We start from the raw sequence: 23,221 nt of genomic DNA on the forward strand, positions 1-23,221 counted from the left end.
CCAAGAAGCTTTTCTCACAAAGCAGTTTCTCAGCTTGGAATAGAAAGTTTTAATATCTCCTCTCTCATGTTGAAGTGTTTTGGAAGTTTCAATTTTAATTAGGAACTTTCTTTGTTCGTGGTAGTAGTTGTATTTTTGTGTAGATAAATTAAAACCTAAATGCCAGTGCCCTGATTAATCAGGGATGCAGTTATCACAAAATTTTAGTAGGTGGTTTGCCTCAAACTCTTCTCAAACTTGTCCTCAGTGTATTGCTTCTGTGTTTTTATGTATATTTGAGGCTGCCCTGATTATATATTTTTTTTTTACCCGTTTGTAATCTTTCCCTAGAGGTACTAGTCTTCATGTCCCCCCTTTGCTTACCCTTAAAAAGGTAAGCAAATCTACTTTTCTTTTACCATTCTAAAAATGATTGATTTACTACAACATTAAGATCAATTAGTTTTAGGGTTTACCTTATATCAGGGGTCCTCAAACTTTTTAACCAGGGGGCCGGCGCGCGGATGAAGTGGCAGGCAGTCACCTGCGGCTGCTTGGTTTTCCCCCCCCCAGCCCCCGGCGGGGGGGTCTGTAAATACCAGGGGCCGGATTGAGGACCCTGGGGGGCCGTAGTTTGAGGACCCCTGCCTTATATAGTGATTTCAAAAACCAAGTAAGTTACTTCACCTGTAGTTAGAGTGGCTTACTGTTGGCCTGATATTAGTCATCTGTATTGCTCATGAATGCAAGGAATCCGTTGCCTTCCTGCAGAAATAGTGAAGATGCTACTTTAGTACTTTTACTTTCTAATCAGATGCCATGAGGACAGTAGAAGTGTCAAATTTATAGCTAGTATAAAGCTGTTGATGTCTGCATATCACTTGTATGGAAGAGTAGGGAGGAATTATAATTAAACTTCTATGTAGTGATGCTTTACCTGTCACTTGAAGACTGGTAGTGTGTGTGTGTTTGCCTTTTGTCTGAAGCAAGTGAATAATGCTACTTCCCATAGATTTCTAAATCAGGAATGTTCTCTGAGTGGGACAGTGCATGGTGCCAGGGTTCCCTTGTTTCAGATGAAGTTTTCAGTATGTTGCCTTTTATGTAACGTATGTGTGGTCTAGTAAAGCTACCTAATAGTTATTTGATTAATTTAAAATGTGCTTATTGCTATTGTATATCTGAGAACTATGCTATGTACCAAATATACACTATGTAAAACATGTAATTCTGGTAAAGAAATAGTTCTGAATATGCATTTACTACAAAACATTAAATGTGTACTAAGATTTTACAACATGTGCTTTTTAGATTAAATAATATTCATAGAAAGTAAAAATATTTTAAAGATACGCATGATGTTGCAATAATAAAAACATCTCTGAAGTGAATCGTTTATTTAAATGTATTACTGTTTGCAGATTATGGTTAGCATAATAAAATTTTACAGTATTACAGTTTTGGTAAGAGTGGCTCTTACTGTGGTGTTCTTAGTAAAATGGGTTGGAGGAAAAATACTCTCATTGGCATTTCAAGAAAACCCTTAAACACTGGAAGAAATTGGAACAATTTGGAACAATTCATTTATCTACAGTTAAAATAATCTATTTTAACCAAGAATAATTTTCTTTAGTTCCAAAAATGTCAGAAGCACTTAAGTGAGGGGCAATTTGTATAATTACTCAAAATTAAGAGGATAAGGTTTCTTGTTCTGGGTTTTTTGCTTTATTTATGGTTGTGGACAGAGGTAAGGTGTCTTCCATTTAACCTAGTAGAACAAGTGCTAGCAGTTCCTTAGTTACCTCTTCCATTACGGTAACTTCAGACTTTTTTTTTTATTTCCAGAACTACTTTTGGCTGTAGCAGAATACTGCAGTTTGGCAAGGTCAAGACCTTATAGTTGCAGAAGTGCCTTCTGTTTGTCCCATTGTTACATTCTGATTTGTCTGCATTTTACATAGTTAAAATTGTCTTTCCCTTTCTCTTTCCTTTATTTGTGTTCTTCAGGTTAATCTTGACAGCATGTGAGAATGATAACTGAATGGTAAAAATATGAATGGCACCTATGCTGCTGTCAAAAGAGCAAGGAGTAACATGCAGTAGCCAAGATGATACATAAGTTCTTTTTGGGACTCAGGAGTTAGTGGTGGTGGGGAAAGAACAGTTTGGTTTTTCTGAAGACCTTCTTGTCTTCCTGTTCTGGAGTTTTTGCAATTGTGCTGGTTTCCTCTTTTCCTTTTTAAACACAGGAAACTGAACAAATAAAGCAAGAGTTTCCCATCTTTTGATAAAGGGGAGAAGGAAGTTGGCTTCTGTCTTCCCTAACTCATCTTGTGACACTAAGAGCTCATGACTTGTTTGGGATGATTACTTTCTACCTCTTGATCTCTAATGCTGTTAGGCTGTTGGAAAAATTTATAATGCATTCCTTTGTAATTTTCTTACTACTTTTTAGAAATGAACTTTAATAGGAGTTTGTATTAAAAACAAACACCACCACCACAACCCCTAACGTACAGAATTTAGGAAATGTCAGAATTATTTAACTGATTTGGAATTTAGATGCTTTCTTAAAATTACTCAAGGCTTTCCCCACAGTTCCTAGACATGCTCTGAGTTGATGGTGGATATATAAAGGGGTAGAAATAGGGCATCATTCATCTAATTTCTTAAGAACTTCTACAGGCTACCAAGAACAGTTGGTTTTGCAGCATAGTTTTAAGTAGCTTTAGCAAGAATACTTTGCCGCTGGTTTTTCATGTGATACAGAAATGTAAAATTCCTAGTGAGGAATTCTGGAAGGTAAAAAACGGAAGAAATTTATCTACCTCTTATAAGCTGTTTAATGGTATATTTTCCAAGAACCATAGTTAATGTGCACTGATAAAAGATGAAGTTTTGTATAAAGAAAGTACAAAAGCTAAGTAGTCTTTTTTCCTTTGCTATCATCTTTTAAAAAAAAGCAGAAAGAAAAAAAAAGCAGTACATGCTGACACTTGGGCTTTTCACAGAATCACTATTATAATTACTGTGAAATAGAAGAACATCTAATGCTTTCTAGAGAGGTTTGGGGAGAAAAAGAAAAGTGGGGAGAATATGATGTGGGCATTTCTAAAGTGTGTTTTATAATAAGGAATGTTTGCAGGAAAATAAAATCCTTGCTAGGATTAGTCTGTTGCTTTTTTCTTATCTAATGCTGCAATCCCTGATGATGGTATCACAAATGGCTCCTGTGCAGAGTATTATGATGTGGTGATTTGGGATTATGTTTTCATATGAGAATAGGAAAGATGGGAGTGTTTAATATATTTTCACAAAACATTAGTATTGTGAGTTGATAACTTGTGGTTTAGAAGCAATGTCAAGTTTGAACCAGGTATGGTGATTGAATAGGTTAGTCTTAGAAATCAGAATATTTGTTGTTACTTTTTCTTAATGCAGTTCACTGAAAAATATTAATAGACTGCTAAAGTGAAGTACAACAGTGTCTAGTTTATCCGTGTAGTAGTTTCTTATATACTGAACTTCCAAAATACAAGAGTTTCAATGTTTGGGATAATATACACTAGTAAATAATTTTTTCTTACTTTCTGTACTTGACTAAGATGATGGGAATTTCCTGATTTAAGGCTTCACGATGAAACTTGCACATAGTTACTGTTCAGGATGCAGCAAATTAGTTAGGTTAATTTTGATTTAAACTATTTGTTCTTTCCATGCTAATAGAAAATGACAAGGCAATACTGAAAGTTTATGACAAGAGGAAATAAAAGCAACCCATGTGTTTTTGTTTGAAGATCCAGAAGTCTGTTCCTATGTATTTTGGGAGAAATTGGTTCCATCATATTTGGCTATAATGGAACAGAATAGAGTCTGTCTGATTGTATTGGTATTAGTGTCAGATTATAGATAGGATGACAAATGCTGCTTGTATGTCATTTTTATGCTTCTCTGGTAGTGAGGCCACACCTGTAAGACAGAGCATCCTTTAAACTTGAAACACCTGTAGAACTAGTTGTTCAATTATATTCAATTTCCAACACTGAAAGAAGTGTGGTTTTTCAATGACTTCCATTTCTCATTAGGCTGTGATGTGGTTTTGAATACTGCAGGTGAGGAGAAAATAAGGAAGTTCTGCAGTTGTTATTTTTTTAAGGATGTTTTATAGTTGCCTGTATGTTGTATAGTCAAAAGATCAAATCAAAGTTGAATACTGCAGATTTCATTTTAAAGTGGACAAACTAAGCTGTAGAAGACTGAAAATTTAGTGAAAGTTACAGCATTGCTTCAGCACCTGTGACTTAGTCTTTTTCAGTGAATGCTTTATTACAATACATGTCAGTTTTAATTGAAGTTATGGATAGTTACAATTATGATTAAGAAGAGAATATTTTCTAACCACTTTTTTAATTCTGATTCATTAAAGAGTATCTCAATTAAAAATATTTTAGTAGACAAAAACAGTTGTTGGGAGTGCCAGTTGCAAAAAAATGGAATGTATTAATAAGAAAACAAGTGAGTATAGAATTGCTATCATAGTCATTTACCAATGATCATGTAGAAGTTCAAGAAAAAACATACAGTGCATCTGAAAAGTTCACATTTTTTTTCCTGACAGTTAAAAATTTATCTTTTCTCCCTAATGTTGTATGTATAAATGTTAGTAACTTTCTTTTCTTTCTCCAAAGTGGAAGTCAAATTCAAAAAGAAACTTTGGAGCATATGGCCAGTAAAGCATTCAGACTGTGAAAACAGTGATTTTGGGTTTGTCCTCTAGATAGATACCTTGGCTGATCCCAAATCTGGCAGATCAGGGGTGGACCAGTTCAAGTTTTGGACAGGTAACACCATTTAGATCCTGTAAGGAATACTGCATGTAAGCTAAGTGACATTATTATTTCTGAAGTTTCCATTTACGTTTCAAACAGTGGTGTTCAGTTTGTATCCATTATTTAAGGTTAGTTTACCTCATCTAATTTCACATTTTCTTAGAGCTAAAATAATAGCTACATAAATATCTTACTTGTACTTCCAGTATCAAACAAACTAACAACTATTATGGTTTATTACCACATACATACATAACTCAGACTAGTGTACTTTTTAACAAGTTAAAGTCATTAGTTCCATCTGCCTTGGTATGTATAAAGTGACATGTATATTGAGATATCGATCAGTTTATTTTTTGACACGTGGAGTTATAGTGGCAAATATTTTTTAGTTTTGAATAGTACTGCAGGTTTCTGCTTTAGCACTTTGGTGGTCATAGCACCTCTCTTCATACATGTTGTGGTGACTTCAAACTGCTCAGTCCTTTGCATGAAGGTTAGTGAAGTTTCTGGGTTTTGAGCTGAGGATGCTGGGTATCCTCGCATGGAAGGAGTGTGTGGCAGTTAGAAAAACTTCTGCATTTGTCACTTATTTGTAGATTAGTGTTTACAGCTCTTTTTTGGGTATTTCAGCTTGCATAAATGGATGGATAAATGGTTTTGGAAGGATACTATCCAACAAATGCTTTCCTTTAAAATAAAAAATGATGGGTTGTGTCAAGAAATGAGTGGCAGAATCTTGCCCTATGACACTGTATAATTTTTACAACTATTCAAGCTTTTGCAGCATAAACCTACCTTTTATATTTTTTCTCTTTTTTTTTAATAAAATATGGTTTTAAAAAGGTATTTCACTCTGCACGTGAACTGTGCAATCTCAAAGCATGTTGTGTTCGACAGGGAATAGGCTGCCTACTGGCTTAGACAAGACATTGATTTAGGAGTAAGTCAGTCTCTTTGATTTACTCTTCTTTTTTGAAACCTCTTAAAATAAGATTGAAAAGCATTACAAATTAATTCATTATTAATTATGGTAGTTCAGTAATAGACTATACACAGTGAGAGTGCTTACTACCTTAATCTTTAAACATTCATAATAACCATTGTTTATTTTGCTTACTAATCCCCACAGCAACTCCTGTGTCCCTTGGGTTCAAGAGACAAGGTGTTTCCAGATCTGTTGTAGCGGAGTGCTCCAGGGCTCTGCTACCTGTGTTTCGTCAGGCTTTTAGTATGTTTATAAGGGAAGAGAGTTACATTGCTTCACTAAAAATGTATAGTAATATAGAGGGGATCAGTTAACCTGTAGTTATTTCTAGAAAATGCGAAACTAACTAGGCAGTTTCAGGCATCTGTCAATAATTGACAGCACTGGACAAAGCATCTAGAAACAAATCAGGATCAGAGCTTCCATTATTTGACTAGGCATTTTTCCTCTTCTAATTCTCTTGAAATAAACAGATTTTACTGTAGTAATGGGCAGAAATTACTGTTGTGTGTGTTATTTCTAACTCACCGTAGAAAATAACCTAATGAATAACTAAACTAACATTTTCTTCTATCTGCAGTCCCTTTTTTGTATTTTCATTAAAATAGTTATTTGTAATTTTTATGTGCTTACTTCTGCCTGGAAAATGTGCTCAAATATCAAAATGTTCAGTCATTTTGAATGAGTAGTCAAGAATGTTACATAGCTCTTCACTGTTGGCAATCTTTTTAGTGTGTGGTTTTTTATGTGTGGGGGGTTGGATTATTTTTTTTTTTTTGACATGAAATTGAAGGTCTTGGTCTTCTGTTCTTGGTTCTATGATTTACTTGTTAACTGGAATCAAAAGCCAGTTAAAATAAGTTCTACTAAACTTCACAGGGGTTGGATCAGGCTTTCTGAAAAAATAGACTTGAAATCTGATATGCTGGCAAAAATCTAACCTTTGGCTCTGAGCATATAATTTAGTTAGAGTGTTTTTATATTTTCATGTAACTAGCTCTCTGGCAAAATAATTTGTCTCTGAGCAGACACTTAGATATTGCATGGCTTATCTCATGTTTGGTACATGATATATTTTTGAAAATACAAGTTTGTGGAAGTGAGCTCCTGGGTTGTAAAGACTTCCGTTTGCATTTGCACACCATGCCCTTCACCCTTGTTCTTCACTTTTATTTCAAGTGGGCAGCAACTGCAAGGGATTGTAGAGGGCCAGATGGCTTCTGTCAGGTCTAGGAAGCAGACAGGTAGTGGAAGTTAGGATCTTCCTTTTCATCCTGAGGTAGCTGCAAAGGTGACTGAGAGGCTTTCCTTTGTGTTACGTGTATACGTATACCTGCACTGCTGCTCAGTAACAGTTTTTTTTAATGTAGAATCTGCTGGTTACAACTGTGAAGATACAGTACTTTTCCTAAAAGTTACATAATGGCTGAGATGTACCAGTCATGATTGCTTTAGTACTTATTTGTAGGATGGTTCTGAATGAGATCTGGTTCCCATTTTAACAGAGTATTTGCAAAGACAGGTAATAAAGTTCTTCCAAAGGGCTTGAGTTAAATAAGCAAAGACAACAAAACTTGGACCGAACTGCTATACATGGAATCATCCTGTAGGTTGTTACCAGGCTATCTGTATAGCTCTTGTATTTCAGGTCTCTTATCCAAATGCATGGATATTTGAGATGAGCTTTCTAGTGCACACAATTGATTCAATGTATTAAACTGTTTGCTTTTCAAGTTATAAAAATTATATGGTAAGCACAGCCCTCAGACCAGTGAAAAATGAGTATTCAGGTTGTCAATATGTGTTCAAATATCAATAATTCTTAATACTACAGTGTTAAAAATAGTCTGATCTAGGGTTTTTTATATGTTCTCACTTACTTATCTCCCTAGTTGCACTTTATACTTCTGTCAAGGAAATAGTGTGCTAATTTTATGTGGTGAAGTTTGGTGTTTTTTGGGTGGGGTTTTTTTGGCGGGTTTTTTTTTGGCATTTTTTTGTTTGGTTTGGGGTTGTTTTTGTTTCTTTTTTGAACTGAGATCCTAAATATATACTTTCTCAACTATTTTTTCCCCTAACAGTGCATTCATGAAAGAGTCTTTTGCTTCTAGGAAGACCATAATTGAGAACTCAGTATTTGAAGAGCCCAGAGAGCCAAACAGATTGTGAATACCATTTCAAAATATTATAGTAATGGATTTCCTTGATCTGCCCTTCTTCTTTCTTTCCAGAGGAACCACAAACAAACAAACCAACCTTCTGGAATGAGGGGGACCAGGAACAGTTTTAGTCCCAAAGCAGGAAGTGATTATTGTTTTAGTAAGTCATAAACTGGAAGAATGGCTGAAAATGAAAGTATAATTTTTAGTTACAACTAGGCACTCCTGCAAGTGACAACTTATCTCATTTTTTGTATGAACTTCTGTTTATTTTGTTTCCCTCCTTGGTAATTCCATTGATTTCTAGAGCATAACTGAGCAGTTACGCTATTGTGCACTTCTTAGCACCAGCCTACTTAATGGCTGTTCGTGCACCTGTTGGTGTGCAAACAAAAGAATAACATATCGTGGAGTTCTGCAAACTGCCATCCTTAACTTTCAATCAAAACACAACAAAAAGGAAGAAAAAAATACAGACTGGGAAACATTCTATGTACCAATAAATAGGTCATTTACAGTTTATATGAAATACTTTAGATGACCAGATGGTTACAGAGTTTTATCTGCATAATTTGTATTTGCTATGTACATCTGAGGGCATGAAATAGCTGTGAGCTGTTCTTTTTGGGACCCAAAGTAGAATACTCTTATAACAGAGAGCCCAATAGTGGGGGAGCTCAGAATTTATTGCTTTCATGAACACCTGTGCATTGGTTTTTGGTTTGCTTTTAATTTGTCTATATCTGAAAGTGATGTAAGCAGCATCTGGTTATTCTTATTTAGTATGCCTAGGCTGCCAAAAAATCAACAGATTCCTACTGTACTGCATTTCAGAACTAATGAAGACATAATTACATCCCTGAGCAGGAAGAAGGAATTATTCTTTGTTGGGGACTAGACTAGAATAGAAAGAAAGTAAAAGAGGAAAAGATTATTTTGAACCAAGTCAGAAAAGTGATCGCTTCTGTCAAAGATCGGATGTTTCTGTTGCCAGTTGACTGAAAAAATATTGCAGTAGTGGAACTTGCATTTCTTTTGAGAATGTGAACAGCATAGGTAGAAGCAGAGGCTTTTCCCCTTTTAATTTTACACATTTTTTTTTGCCATTTTTTTTCACCTTCTGCTTGAAACTGATCTACTGATTTGTAGATTCTCATGAATATTATTAAAAATATGATTATTAAAAGCAGGGTAGGTTCTTTGTTGACCTTGTTGGTTTGTTTTACATATATTTTTCAAAAAGTCTGAGAAGTATTTAAGTATAATGTGCTTCAAAAGTCATGTAATTGCCTGAAAAGTAATTTAATAATTTTTGTAGGGGGCACATGTTTTTCAAATAAGTAGTGGTAGAAATGCATACAACTAGCTACTTTTATTTCAGTATTGGTGCTTGAGGAATCTCTGACCTTGGAGATTGTCAAAATGTGACTGTATGGGGACTGGAACAACCTCGCTGAAGTTAACCCTGCTTTGAACAGGCAGTGGACGAGGTCACCTTCAAAGGTTTCTGCAAACCCTAGTATTCTGTGATTAGAACATTATAACTGATTTTATGTAAAAATAGTTACCAGATCTTTCTGGTAGTCGGCAATCCTGTGTGTGCCACCAATGGGTCTCTTGTCTTCTTGCTCTTGTGCATTCCTTCTTTTGACAATATGATAAAATGATCATGAGGAGATTGTGGAGGTTAATTGCTGATAAACTTTTCATTCTCATAGCATGCCAGCTACTATGATGCAGGTAACAGTTCCCTTCTGACTTGAAAAGCATAATTGTCTTCCTCTGCTGATTCCTGTAACTTACTTTGCATTGTCACTGGCTCCTCAGATTGGGTTGCTGATTGAACTGAAAGATCTGTGGATAAAAAGTAGTTTTCAGTCCAGTTAATCTACTTAAGAGATAGAAGGTGGTAGGGTGGCTTGTTTAGGGTCAGTGTTTTCTTAAATCAGTTAAAACTGATAGTACAGTTGTATCTTCAGTGTGGAAACAGCCACTGTGAGAAGGCATCATATGGCATCTGTGCATCATTTAAAAATTTCTGAGTAGGATAGCTTGAATGAGATGGGAGGAGTAAATAGTGGCTTTGGCATATAGTATTTCTGTGACTTGACATTTTCTTAGTGAATGTTCTTTTGGATCCTCTATGACCATAAATAAAATAATTTTGCACTAATTTTCATTTGCTTGAAAAGATGCATCCTCACAGTGTGGTAATATACAGAAGAATCACAGAGTTTGCTCACCTTTGAGTATAGTATGCGATGATGGTGATTTAAATTAATTACAAAGTTACTTTTTTTTCCTTTTTTGCTTTTGCATACTAAATGCAAGATTGGTGAGAGAGTAAGTCTTACAGAAGGGAAATTTTGTTGCAACTCTGAAGTTTTGAGCTTTACATTTTGAAGCTGTTTGGGTTTTTTTCCCCTAAACAAATTATAACATCAGAGGGACAATTCTTACTGGCCATCCTACAACCAATTGGTTTGAAACAGTATTCATGTATTTTATGCAAGCTTTTTGCTGTATTTTAAGGAAGAAGTCCTTAAATGACTATGTAAGTGAGCTAATACAAATAAAATGTTACACACACAGGTGGAAAATAAACATGTGTCCTGTTTCTCAGATACTTAAATTTATCCTGTTGGAAAACTGGGAATCAGCTTTTTAATGGAATCAAAGACAATGCTGAATCGCAGTCATGGTAATTAATGCGATAATGTGTCCTCAAATTGCAAACAAAATTTTTGGCAAAATAGTAGATGGCACGTTTTATACAAATGTTTGTGGCTATTTGTAGCAAAGTTGGATTTGGGGGCAGGGGAGGGTGGGGTGTGTGTATCAGGATAAACTCTGAAAAAGAAAAATAAAATATGGGGACATATTAAAACAACAAAAAACAACCTCTAAAACTTCTAAAAAAATAGTTTGAGGGGGGTAAAATATTTGTAACTATATATGCAATGTAAACACATAATCTGAATTGTCTAACGTTACACGTGGAAAAATTAAGCTAACCGAAGGAATACTTAATGTGATTACTAAATATTGGGGAACATAGCCTATTACAAATAAAACTTGAAAGTTTAGTGGTCTACTTTCATAACCTAGGTAGGATAGTATTGTCTCAGTTTGGGAAAATTCAAGTAGTTCTTTGCCGGAAACATTTTTTACAAATGACATGCACGAAATTGCTATATTCTATATTGCACTAAATGGTGTTTTGATCTGTTTGGACTATAAACTCATGGTAGGAATGTTCTTTTAGTCTGTAAAATGTTGGACGTGGTTGCGGTGCAGTACAAGTTAATATTTTAATTTTAAAAAACCGATTTTGAGTCTCTATTTTAGGAAGATGCAAATTAGCAATGTGAGGTGACCCCTTTATAAGCTAATGATTTCCACAGTGGTAAATAAAAAGTCTGGTAAGATCTTTAAGGCAGAGGGAGCAGAAAAGAACAGCCAGGTGGTCGCCAGATTGCCTAGAGCAGCTCGGAATAAGGTTGACAGCTCTGCCTGGATGGCATGCAGCCGGGACCAGGTAACTGCTGAAGAAATCTGGTGGGGGGGTTGAAGGGTAATGTAGGAGGGAAAATGCAGGGACAGACTTGCTTTGCTGAAAAGTACCTGGGTTTAAAAGCACTGAAATACTACCCCCTGCTGTTCCTGATGCAGCACTGGAATACCTAATGCTTCAAAAAACCACAGTTCATACATGGCCTTTTTAAATGCCTCATTTTCTTTTTAGCATAATATTAAAAGTAAAACCCTGAAGCAGAATGTGCTGCAAAAGTACTTGGCCTTGACTGTGACTCAGGAGCACTGGTTCTGTTTAGCTTTGAACTGAAAGAAGGACTTCTGCATTTGTTTTGCATGGTGAATGCAGCCTGTCCTCTGCAGAATATCCAGTACTTCTGGAGTATATAATGAAACTGCTGAGTTTTCAATAAGTGAACTCAATTAGTCTGAACAGAAATGAATGAAGAATTGGATTGAGAAACGTAACCTTCTGTTTCAATATCTTTCTAACCTAAATTAACTTAGTAATGGAAGAGGTAAATGATTCGGACTTTAGATACAGACAACATATGCTGAAATCTTTTATATAGTACCTTGAATAATTTAGCTTACAGTTATCCTGAGCTGCCTGCTGCTATACGTAATAGTCACAAATCTATAGCAAAGATTAGATAAATAGCTAAGGCTGTGTTAACTGTGACATCTGAAGTAATTTCACCTGTTGCTTCTGCAGTTCACTTCTGTGTAATTGTAGTCAGTCAGTTCTCCTTCGTAGATTAAGTCATGTTTTCTCTTCATCTAGAGATTTGGCAGTTATATGCTATCTCAGCAGGTGAAATAGCATGCCTGTTATGTTTCTTGTGAACACTGGTGCTTGTAGGGCTGTTTTCCAGTAAATGCAGATGCAGGGATTTAGTATTCCTTTCTTTTGGATTCCTTTCCTGCTACAAGAGAAAAGGAGGTATCTTTTTAAAGGACAGATTGGGCTACAAATGCTCAAAACCCATAAATCAGAATGTTCATCTCTCATAGCATTTAATAGAGCTCAGCAGGGCAGAGTTAAGATTGTTTTAATATTTAATCTCTCAGTTTCTGTGTCTTAAAATGTATGGATTTCTTTTGAGCCAGTTCCTGGTATTTAGAGTATCTGCAACATTCCTAAAACAAACCAACCCCTTAATTTTGCTGATCTATTTCTAACTTCAGTTAAATTAAAACAAAGCTTAGCTTCTTTGGATATGATATGTGAAACAGGATAATATGAAAAAAAAATGTTGCTTTCAAATTCAGAGTATTTTCTGAAGCATAAACAAAACTTTGCAAGAATAATTTAAATTACTTTTTCGCATTTTGCAGATGGGGAAATATATCTTATTCTTTGTATCTATTACTTTTGTAAACAAAGTGTGATGTTAATAGATTACTTGAAGTAAAAGGGACGTTAAGTGATTTCCTAAAGCTTTTGAAGGAATCCATATGTAAACTGGGTAAGATTATAATTCTTACAGATTTTTTTTTTCTGATCTCACTTCACTTTATTAGAGTGGCTTTTACTACAGGGGGACTACTGCAAGAGTGCAGCAACAGGGATCAGGAGAAGTGAAAACTCATGCTTTGACACTTGAAAACTTTGGGCACTTAAAAAAAAATAAGGTCTGAATTTAAGAGTTGTCTATTTCATAAGGTCTTGTACCATGTTTCCTTCAATTGTATGAAGTCCTGTATAATCATTTTATCAGAATAGTTTGGTCTCACAGTGGGCTTGGTATTTTTGTGGAAAACGGGAGAAAGATAAGAGTATGCCTTATTTAAATTGAAAGTGCAACATGCTGATTTTCCATAAGCATCTTTAGCCTGTCTTGCTTGCTTAACAGTATAGTAACATGAAAGATACTGATACCAGTGCATCTTGATACCAATACTTTTTCATTGTATTCCTTCTTTTTGCATGAGTATTTCATAATTCTTAGAAAGTTGTTGTTTGGTTCAGTGGGTTTTATTGTTGGTGGTGGTGGGTTTTTTCAGTGCAAATTTTGTTAGGGTGTTTTCTACATATTTTTGAGCAGTTTAAGTATTTTTTCTTTCTTTCCCTTATCCCATCCATCTACCTACACACGCTTACTGTTAAATGATCAGAAGGTTTGGAAATGTAATTTGAGGGAAGACTGGAAGAAAAATGTTTTGTTTGATCTACAGAAGAGAAAACAAGAGAGACATGGTAGAGTTCTTTAGTATGTGAAAGGGCCTGCTATACACTAAAATGTCTTCTGTGACTGTTGGAGGAGGGACAAGGAGCAATGGAAGAGGGTGACTGAAGCAAGTGGGATTTATATTAAATGTTGTTAAAAGTTTTCTCACATAAGCAGTGGGTAGTCATGTCACTGTAGAGAATCCATGAAATCTCCTTGAATGGCATTTTTTAAACAGATCAGACTAACATTTGCCAGGAAGGGATACCTTCTGATCAGTACCCGTAAGCGATCTTGGGTTCATGGTCAAGATAATCTTTGTAAAGTTCTTTCTAGCCCTGTTTGCTAGGTTTGCTATTTTTTGGCTTGCATCCCAGCTTTTCTGAAACTATGGGTATCAGTGATTAAATAAAGTGATATGCATTCACTGGGAGCCAACTACTTTAAGGACATACTAAAAGCCTTTTTCCCTCCTCTAGAATTGTTTCCATCTTTCACAAAAAATCATTAACAGATACTTTGATCTCTACAGTATGTATGTCGATTATTTTTTGAAAAATATTTTTTGTTGTAAAAACATGTTTTATGATTTCTTAAGTAAGATAACTATGCAGGTAATAAGAAATAGTCTTGTGTGATAGCACTGTCTGATTAAAGTACCGTACTTTCTTTACAATTGAAAGTATGACAATATTGACTTATTCATAATACAGCATATTCTACAATTGATTGTTTAGTCCACATGAGTTATTTTTTTTTTTAAATGCTAAGGATATTATTAATTATACTGAACTCAGATCAGTAGTGAAAGAACTACTGGGTTACATTAATGTAACTGTTAATGTGATTATTGAACTTGCAGTATGAAATTGGAAGTGGAAGGCTGGCAGCACAGGTGGCATTGAGCTGATGCAAAAGAGGGCTTCTTCTTACCCATCTTCCTTTGTGCTTGACTACCACATAGTTATTTGTACTTGAAACTTACCGAATTAGATGGTTCAGCTTTTAGAGTAGCCATTCTGATGAAGTTCTGAGAGTAAATATGGTTTGTATCTGCATTAACATACAATGGTATTAACCACTTTTAATTCTGTTTTAACGCTGTTAATGCAACTCCTGCATGGTGCTGAACTTCCCATGCCTTGTTTGACATGTCAGCAGCATTTTAAAGTGATTGCACAAATAAGACCAGTGCTACCTGAATTAAGTGGGAGTTTTTGCTGTTACTGTCACACGTAGTGATCCATGACTGCAGTGGTAAATCTGAAAGGTGCAAGGATAGGCAAGGCAAAGAAGAGATTTTCATAATTAGAAGGCAGGAAGTTGGAAGTGCAAACTTGCTCTAAGGTAGCAGGAATACTGTTTGGGAAATGCACTGTCAGTTCTTTAAGTGTACCACTGCTCTGTCGAGTGTACTATTTTGCATGTAAAAATACAGCTGTTAAAACTGTAACAGTATGTTGCACATGATGATCTCAGTCTACTTCTCCCATTATTGCCTGCTGGCAGTACAGAATATGGGTGTGGTACATTATGTTAAATTACTGGTATCTTAGAAAAGATCCATTATTTTAACTGAAGGCAACCCAACATTAAATGGATTCTAGCCTGCTGCTCTATGAATGTTGTTTCCTTTTGCCACTGTGTCATGGTAGCTCATGTATGTGTTCACTCCAGATTCAAAATTGGTCATCCCACCTGTCCATTCCATCAGTCATAAATGTATTTCCTTTGTTAACGCTAAATACAGTGTCAGTAAAATACTAGTGCAAGCAAATACTGTAATTATTTGCTTGTTTTCTTATGTAATATGTGGATACGTGTATCTGTTAGTTTCCAGATACTTTTAGTATAATTTTATTAATTTTATGAATAATGTTTTTCATGTGATTTTACTGTGTGTCTGTCCTCTCCAAGATAGAAAGAAGCCTCAGACTCCAATAACTGATTTGATAATTAGCAGAATCATCAACGAAAGGGACCCTGTAAGTGTTGGCAATGAGGGAGGGTTAGGGACAGCTTGAACAGCATGCCTTCCAGGTGAAATGGTTTTCAGCAGTCCATGCATACCAGCTTGCATGTTGTGAACCAGTTACAACAGCACATGCTGCCTCTTGCCTGGTTCGTTGGAGGGTGGGTATGGGGGAGCTGGGAGTACTCTTCAGATCTGTAAAGACACAGAAGAAAGCAGTGACTGTGAAGTTTGAAATCAAGAGAGTGGAAGACAGCTTAGGGTATGTTGAACTGTAATGTTAAGAATTTTTGCTTGGGCCAAAAGGGAGAAGTGAACATGTTAAGGGAAAATGAGGGATATAAAGCACAGACCCAATATTCAGTATTTCCTTTCCTCATGGAACAATTTTAAAATAATTTGTTTTCTGTTGTGTCTTCCCTTGGTATGCTACTTGGTGGTTTGTTTGTTTGTTTGTTTTTTGGTTGGGGTTTTTGGTGTTTACTAACCTGCTACAGTTAAAGAACAAACAAAATTTACAGAAAATTATGCCTTCTACTCTTGGTGTCACAGCATACAGATATGGAAATGTATCTAGTTACATAAAACTACTTCTAAATATTAAGCTTAGTATTTTGAAATGCCATGAATAGTTGGCACGTGAAACCAAAGCATTGTAAGAAATGAAGCAACACATTCTTGAAGGGCTTTTCATGCAAATGTGTACAAATATTTTTTTACTACAAAACTTAGATTTTAAACAAAAGCTTACGAATCACTGCTTCACCGGGTAGATATTACAGCAACTTAACAAATCTTCCACCAGGGTGCAGTCTTTTCTAAGGATTTCTAACACCTTCAGCTAAGTATCAGCATTTTGCATGTAAATACTATTTTCTGCTGCAACTGTTACAGGCAGACAATTACCTTTCTTTTTCAATATGCACTTGGCTGTTTAATTGTGTTATCTTATAGTGTGTAACACCTGAGACAAAACTAGATGTGATCAGTTTAATGATAATGTAGAATCTAGGTCTGTCTCTTATTCTGAGGAATGAAGTATCTTTCCCCACCCTTTCTCTTTGATTAAATAAATTCACTGTTGCCTTGCATCAGTAGCTAGACTCAGGCAACAGTAGTGTAGGAGTGAACTTTTTCCGTTCAGGTTAATAGGATGTTAACATCAAAGCTTAATTGTGAGTATTTAAATGCGTTACCCTTCTGAGTGACTAGCCAAAATACAGCCGCTCAGCTGATGGTTGATATTTAAGTAGCATTCTTTTAACTGTGAGTAGAGTTGCCAGTCATAGGATGAAACCTGATCCAATAAAATATTTTTTGGATATATATTTAAAATTAAAAATATTTTAAGCTGTTACATTTTACTTGTTTAGATATATATTAAATGTCAGTTATTGTCATCCTAATTCTGTTCCTTAGGAATGGTGGTCATGCCATGTAGTATTCAATGTAATAGAAAAATGCTCATAATTTGGCTGGCATATAGAGAATATTAGCAACAACTGCTGTAGCCAAAGGCCGTTTGATCAACGGATTAGATACTTCATCATGTATTTGTGGTACAGGTATTTCTACTGTGATTTGTTAAGAGAAGGACATAAATCATTTGTGCATGCGTCAGACTTACTGTAGGTCACTTCAGGTTTCTTTTGGGACAAACCAGTGTCAAGGTATTTCTGTATTTTAGCATCACATCTGCTAGTTCCAGTGTGCCATGCTTTTGGCTACTGGATATTACCGTTCACATAAGGAAGTGTTATAATTTCTAGTTTTGACTGTGTGTTTTCAGGTGTTTTCAGCACTTGGAACTGGATTCTGTGGAATAACACTTGCATCTGGCATATCATATCACTTGGGATTTTCAGTAGTGCTTGAAAATGTAACAAACTTCCTATGGCTTACATTGGGGTGATGAGAGGGATCAGAAGAATTTCCTAGACAAGACATACTTCATGCTTAATTTGAAGATCTTTATTAGATAATTGAAAGTAAAATAACACTGACATTTTTCTGGGTTAAAGTTGCATAAAAAGTCAGAAGTTATGTAATGGGTTACCAGTGGTGATGCAAAGAGCTCCTGCTTCTTTCTGTCTGTAGCTGTGAACCCCCACTGCTTATTTTGTCACTGGCCCTGGCATTTTTTTAGACACACACACAGATACATCCCCCACCCTGAGATCTGATGAAGTTTTATTCATGTGGGGGAAAAAACCTAATCTAAGAAGGAAAGAAAAGGCAGGGTATTGTCAGAGTTTCCACTGAGCAGAGTTGGCTTGGAGAATAGTTTGCATGTCAGAGCTGTTACAAAGTAGTATAGCAGCAGCAGTAGGATGGCATAGCACAGCTAGTGAGGGTGAAAGATGGCAATGGTCTATTAGATTGGATAGTCTGGGAAGTGTAATTTACCCATAGTGTAAGCTGCTTTTCTGGAATAGCATAACTTGATCTAACTTCTGGCTCTTACAGTCACATCGTCCTTTGTGCCAGCTTCAGTGCTTTTCTGACCCCAAATGCAGCTGCTTCAGTCACTATACTGTGAAGAAATCTCTTTATATGCACGTTGACATGGAATTCTTCTCGTGTATACACACCTACGTGCTTTTTTAAAAAAATTGTTTTCTGCTACTGTAGTGTGTTGAAAGGGCTTGGCACAGAGTCGGGCAAACACCAGAGGGAGCAGTAATGCTTTGCCAGTGGAAAGTATCAATACAGCAGCTGCAGTTAGATCTGCTTCGTTTGCTGTGAACCACCTTCTCCAGTCTTAATAAGTTTAAAAAATAAAAGTTGAAGGGGGGAAAAAAACCCGCTGTCATTTTTCGATATGGATTTCTGCACACTGGGTGATTTTGTCTAGGTTTGAACTCCAAAGATGATCAACACTGTGTTTTAATAGGTCTTCCATTGAACAGCTAATTAAGGAAATGTTTGCTTGTTGATTATTTAATCAAATATCCTGGCTATGTTTTTAATGAGGTGGGTTTTTTTGAGACTGTGGTTGTGGGGGTTTTGGGTTTTTTAGGAGTATAGTAGATAACAAGCTTTAACAACTACTGATGTCTTAAATACTTTTTCATTAGGGAGAATACATTTTTGGCTATCAAGTAATAAATGAACCACAGTAACATCACCTTGAAGGTAAAACAATGAGTGGTTTTGTTGGTTGGTTGGGTGGGTGGGTGGGTTTTTTTAAGGCTAATTAGTAAGTTGAGGTACAGCTTAATTTTAACTGTCTGCAAATTTGTGTGACAGCTATAAATTCCTAGCCTGTACTAGGGGTTTTGGTTTGGTTTTAATGAAGGGATGGCTCTTAAAATAGTGAGACATTAGAAAACCCAATTAACGGTTTCCATGTCATTAAAGGAATGGCTAAGGTCTGCATCCTTTATTTGAATCCAAATAAACTATTTTTAGAGCAGTTTAAAGATGAGATATAAGTAAATTGACTTTGATTCAAGTCATATTTTAATTTCTGCCATCTGTCAGCTCTGTGTTGGTTGTATTGTAATAAAACAGTTAAAGTGGTAGGATTCTTGTAAGGCCCCGTGAAGCGAGGTCAATGGGAGTAAATGCATGGTTCTAAACTATTTTTTAATAACATCCTTTCAGTGGATCTGTTATTTTGGCTGTGGCAATTAAAAATAAAACTAAAATAGTTAAAACCCAAAACAACTCACCACCTCCCAGTAATAACAAAAGCAAGCGTAAGCATGTGTCACGCTGTAGTTATTTGACAGTTATGAGCTCAATCTAGATTGGATCCTAACTGTGACTTTATAAGTTGGATGTCTTCCTGCTCCTCCCTCTCTTGCCAGTGCCATAGTCCAGGGTGAATTACTCTGTAGGTTGCTGATGCAACCCTTTGTTGTGTTTTGCAGGCACACTAAGGTGGAAAATATAAGCTCCTACGCTGCCCCCTGCCTGAGTTTGTTGATACTGAAGAGGTCTGTGCCGAATGAGCACATGCTTTGCTTCCACATCTGTGTAGTTTAATTACTGTGTGGGCAGCCTGGCTGAGTGGATGGAGGTGATGACTCTGCTGCAGGAGTACAGACATCCCTGCAGGGCTGTGGCACCTCCTGTTTGGAAAAACCTCTGACTCAAGGGAGGAACTTTGTCAGAAACTACAGCTTTATCTATTATTTCCTGACTCTATAGGGTGAAACTGTAGCAGAAATTGTAGGTGAAGGAGCTGGAGAAGGCAAGCTGGCTGCACTCTCTGCAGTTTATATTTCTTGAGTGAGTTTTATGCTTGCTCAAATAATTTTAAAAGTTACACTTGCTAAATAGTCCACAAGGTCATGTAACAGATGTGTTGTGTAACAGGTATATTCTACATAAACCCAAACTGCGTTGCTTGCATACTGTTTGAATGAGTAGGGCCTTCTCTGAGCAGATTTTGGAGGCTATTGGTTCTGCCAGACATGTAGTGTAATAGACATCAGCTGGCTGAAGCTATTGCTGTTATGAAGCTATTATGTTACGTGTGTCCCACTTTCCAAGCAGTGATATCGGATGTGCACATGAATTTTTTTTTTTGAGCCACCTAACTATTTTCAGGTAAAATTGTCTGCTTCCTTGAATACACTGGACTGAGAGCAACAGTGATTCATGAGCTGATTCAGGAGTGCATCAGATGCTTTCATTTAGGAACAGCTACATTTATCAAAAGGGAGGGGCAGGCAGCTGGGTGGCGACAGCTTCAGTTGTCTGATACTTATCTGTTGCTGCATGTCTGTCAGCACCTTACGTTGGTTTGCTCAGTCTAAGGCTAAAACTTAGGTCCGTATCTGATGAATGTACTTGCATCTGTTAAGGTACAGTGTGCTAACATGTAGCACAACTTGATGATTGCTAAACATTGCAGTTTAAAACCCTAATTAAGAAAGGGCTGATCTAGTAGTAGTGTAGACAAGTCTGAAAGTGCCGGATTTCTAAAACAGGGAAGTTACAGGTATGGTACCAATAAATGTCCCTATTTTTCCACTAACTTCTAGGGGTACAGATCTGGTAATGAAAAAATTTGACACTGGAGAAATGTGGATGATAATGAAATTACATCTTTAGTTTAAATTTGTGATAGGGGCTGTGTTCTATGGCATGCTTGTAATTACAACTTTTTACTGAATATACGTTGCTTATCTTTTTGTTCTTGAAAAGGCTAATTAGCTAGCCGTAATCCCTTGTTACTAGTTTAGCCACAGGCTATTAGTCACAGGCGCTTTTTTGACCCTAGCCCGGTGTGAGGTCAAACAAATTTGAGGTACTGTTGTAATTGATTTCAACTGTATGTTACAATAGCATGCTGTATTTTACTTCTTACTGCTTTGTTAGAAGTATATTCTTTTTGTACTCCCTTTTAACATGTTTTTTCCTCAGAAAATTAAGGCTGTTTCACCGATGTGTTTATACAAAGGCAGATTTCAGTTGCTATTGTAATGTCTACCGTTTTTTAAAATGGGTATCAGTATTTCATAATACTGTGTCATTTTGATGTATGCATGGCTAAAAATAAAACAGCTGAAGTTTTAGGCTTCTTTATGTACTGTTTCGGACTACTAGTGCTCTCATGCCATAGGCAGCAACAGTGCAGGGATGAGGTAATCGCTGTTATAACAGGGTTTTTTGTTGCATCATGAAATTACTGAAGTTGACTTTAATCACTTCATAATTCCAGTCAGCAGTTGTAAACCTGAAATGAAGCTATGTGCTTTCATCATGATTACAATTTAAACTTTTTAGTTATTTTACTTCAAAAAACATCTTGAGGATAATACAAGCTTGAAATCATAGACAGGAGGCTGAAGAAAGGTTTCCAGAAATCCTTTGGCCCTCCCTTCTACCTTTTCTGGGGCAGGAGAAAGTATAGAGAGAATACCCTGGCAGATGTTCTGTTGCTCCCTAGTAATTTTTAAACAACTCAGAAATTTCTTAGCTTGGTCACGTTTGCTGTGTAGTCCGTAAATTAGTATGGTGCCATGTGGCAGAAGACTGTGCTGGAGGATTGCAGGACTGGGCAGAAATGCTGGGAAGGATGAGCAACTGCTTACAAGGATACTGTTGCTGAAAAGCTTTACCTGTAAAGCTATATACGTATTATATTACTAAATTTGATAGTCTAGAAGGGCATGAGATCATCATGTTAACTTCAGTTTTTGCATTCAGTCTGTTTTGTAGTTTTCCAAATTTGAAAATATTGGGAGGCTCGTTTAATGAGTTATTTTTATCATGTAGATTTATGTTCAATAAGCTACTCCAGTTGAGCAGTACCTAGCTCTTTTAGGATATATGTACATCACAGAGTGCTTTATATCACTATCTGCCTTTTACAGATGTCACTTAAAAGCAAAGTAACTTACGCAAAGCCAGCTGGCCCATGGCAAAGCTAGGTTTTAATTTGACTGCCCTTTTTTTTGTTTTTTGTTTTCCCTCTCATCACAGTTTTTGTAGTAGAATGGAACTAGTTCTTAATGTTCAGAGAGCAGTCGTTAGTAGGGCTGGGGAAGGAGGCCTGGAATGTGGTGCTAACCTCTACCTGACGATTTTATTATACCATTATCATAGTAACTTTAAAGTGGCTGGGAGGGAAATTAGCAGGTTTTTTTTCCTTTCCCATCAGCTGTTACAATTTATGATCTTCCTTTGTTTCACATGAAAGTGAATTTCATTTCATTTTCTTCTTCATCTCCTCTTAACCTGTACTGTGCAAAAAGGTCTCTGTGCCTCTGACAGTCAGCTGCTGCCGTACTGTAGCCAAACCACACGCTAGGTTTGCACCCCTCTTGCTTCAGGCCTGCCTTGTCCTCTGCTCTTTGTCTGATGTGATTTATCTTTATCTTGGATGTGGTTTACTATAATCTTTTGTATTTTCTGACTTCAGGAAACTTTATTTTTGATTCCTTTTCTGTTTTCTGGCTATACTTTCCCCCTTGTTACAAGCATAGTGTGTTTAAGAGAGAGTATAGAGCTCTCCCAGTCTTCACTTTACTTCATAAATCAGTGTCCTCCTTCCACACTATCTCACTATTTTTTACAGTCTTAAATCCCTTTCTTCTAATTTTTTTTGTCTTTTCAAAGTTTTTTGTGTCTTCCTATAGCATGACTTACATGTGATTTTTTTTTAATATGTAAATTGATACTTGAAGTTCTAAGGGTGCTTTATTTTCATTTTAAAAACAATCTTTTCCCTATAATGGCCACAGCATGTTGTTTTTAAGTCATCCATGTGTTGTAAAATTCACTATCTAGAAATGTAGTTAGTTGCTTGGATATCTTGCATAAATTTGTTGTAATTCATCTGGTATGCTCCTGCTACAAGGGAACTTAAAACTTCTATAAGTATTTAGTAATTCAATAATACTTTCCATATCCTTTCCCAAAGGAACCTAGCCAGAATAAATGTTCAGATCATTTGGGGCATCAGTTAGAGCCTCTGGTCCATTAAAAAAAAAACAAACACAAAAGAAACCCCAAAAACAAAAATACCACCAAAACCTACCAAACAAACTTGGTTGCATACTTGGCAGTGAAGACAGAGGGCAGATTGCACAAGTGATGCTAAAACTGGATATGGGCTCTAGCCCATATTCGTA

At 36.2% G+C, this 23,221-nt stretch overlaps 1 protein-coding gene across 2 annotated transcripts in view; it reads left to right on the forward strand.

Moving 5' to 3' along the window:
• ARID2 (AT-rich interaction domain 2) overlaps positions 1–23,221 on the forward strand; it is a 107,134-nt gene that overhangs the window by 20,366 nt on the left and 63,547 nt on the right. The window contains exon 2 of one of the 2 annotated variants that reach the window (XM_080392559.1): positions 8,028–8,115. The exons of the other annotated variant lie outside the window; for it this stretch is intronic. The gene's annotated coding sequence lies outside the window, so the exon portion shown is untranslated. The remainder of the gene's footprint in view (positions 1–8,027; positions 8,116–23,221) is intronic. 2 annotated transcript variants of the gene reach the window in all.

Source organism: Falco punctatus (genome assembly GCF_963210335.1).
Source record: "Falco punctatus genome assembly, chromosome: 6".
Classification (NCBI taxonomy): domain Eukaryota; kingdom Metazoa; phylum Chordata; class Aves; order Falconiformes; family Falconidae; genus Falco; species Falco punctatus.